At 38.1% G+C, this 1,883-nt stretch overlaps 1 non-coding gene across 1 annotated transcript; it reads right to left on the reverse strand.

Annotated features, from left to right (window-relative positions):
* Window positions 1–735: 735 nt before the first annotated feature.
* Trnae-cuc (transfer RNA glutamic acid (anticodon CUC)) lies at window positions 736–807 on the reverse strand. The gene has a single exon. It is a non-coding gene; the product is annotated as a tRNA-Glu (tRNA).
* Window positions 808–1,883: the final 1,076 nt, after the last annotated feature.

Consider the following 1,883-nt stretch of genomic DNA (forward strand, 5'->3'; position numbering starts at 1 on the left):
ATAATTCTATCGGTCTAAAATCTAAATCTAAAATGATCTATAAAAATTTGACTGGATGTTGTATATCTTTGCATTGCTCGAAGAAGAATTTTAGTCCATATAGTAAAGGGTTACCATACGTCCTCTATTAGGATGATTTGTCCTCTTTTTAGATTTATTTTTAAAAGTGTCCTCGGAGGACACCCAAATGTCCTCTTTTTGAGAATATGTCATCTTTTTTGAAAATTTTGGCTAAATATATAGGTTAAAATTCGACTCACGTTCCGGCGAGTATTTCGGGAGTTGAGCCGGAAAGTGACCTTTTTTTGTCAACAAACGCGGAATTCAACAAAAGTGTGTATTTCAGGAGTCGAGTAGGAAAAACGGCCTTTTAGTTTCATTTAGTTTGCACCGGTATATAATTCGGATAGGTTTATCCTACATTTGCTGGAAAAGAATTTTGGTCCGTGCTATAGTTTTTATGGACACAGAAGAATAGCATTTCCCAGGTCGGGATTCGAAGCCTGGGTGAAAGCCAGGAATCCTAACCCCTAGACCATTTGAGAGTAGGCTATACGGTTGGCAGAATTTTCCAACCTATTATTGTTTTGGTGTCAAATGCACTACAGAATAATTCTGTCATTTTATAGATAATAATCAGAACAAAATACCACAAGATTTCGATGCAATGCGAGAAGATAGGATGGGGTCGAATCGACTTGGAGTAGGCTTTTAACAACCTTGCAAAAATATTAATTCCCAGACCGGAAATCGAACCCAGGCCGCCTGGGTGAGAGCCAGGAATCCTGACCTCTAGACCATCTGGGATCACGAAGAGGCGCGGTATGGATTGTCGAATTAATCTCTGATTTCGTTTAAAATGCACTATAGACACTGTGAGGAGAACTCATAATCTTCAAATTCAGATATGAATTAAGTGGGAGATGAGAATTTCGCAATACCGAAAATAATAAATAGTATTTTCCCAGGTCGGACAAATCCAGGAATCCTGACTTTTTATAGGCCAATGGCTCCCAACTAGGGTTGCATTTAAAACAAAAATCAATTTAAAACAAACATGTTTAAAACAAGGCCCTAATTTAAAACATGTTTTTTATTGTTTTTAAGCCATGACGTCACGGATATTCAATTGTGACGTCATAGGGGATTGACATTGACAATTGAAAATATGGGGTGAAAATAGCTCCTTTGACGAAATATATGTACTGTTGCTGTTGAACCGACTATTTTGAGGGTTGCAACCATACCATATCGAAATACGTTGGCTAAATCTGGCGGTAATTGTCCGTAGGCTCATACAACATGTTTTTTGTAAAGTGTTTACGCAATTTTGGCATAATTTTACAACTTAAAAAAAACAATTTCTTTAAAGGCATTTTTTTAAAACACTGTTTATGGCATGTTTTGAACAAAGTGTTTTAAAACACCGTTTGTTTTAAATGCAACCCTACTCCCAACCATTTTCTAGTCGCGACGCACTTTGCGCAATGAAGATGTTCCGCAAGCCACGCTCTAAATTTGGTGAGTCGGTGCCTACGACAGATGATTACAAATTGGAAATCGCGTATCAAATCAGTAATTTGTCTCCAACATAAAAAACCATAGGGTTCTGACATCGCTACTCTTCTGTCATCCCGCAGTGATGAATTCCAATTCGCATGCATAGTTGCATACACAATAACACTGCCCAATTTTGCGGCCCGATTAAAAAACTATCATGGAAGAACGAGTAGTTGCTCATCCGATTCATAGCAACGATGAAATCATGTATGAAAATTGAACATTGAACGTATGACTGCTCTGCTACAGTGCTTTTCAACCTGTGTGACGGTTCGCACTTGTGCGAATGTAAAGAATTGCAGTGCGAATGACGAAGGTGGTGC

Source organism: Botryllus schlosseri, chromosome 16 (genome assembly GCF_051294905.1).
Source record: "Botryllus schlosseri isolate E-star chromosome 16, Bs_hap1, whole genome shotgun sequence".
Lineage (NCBI taxonomy): Eukaryota > Metazoa > Chordata > Ascidiacea > Stolidobranchia > Styelidae > Botryllus > Botryllus schlosseri.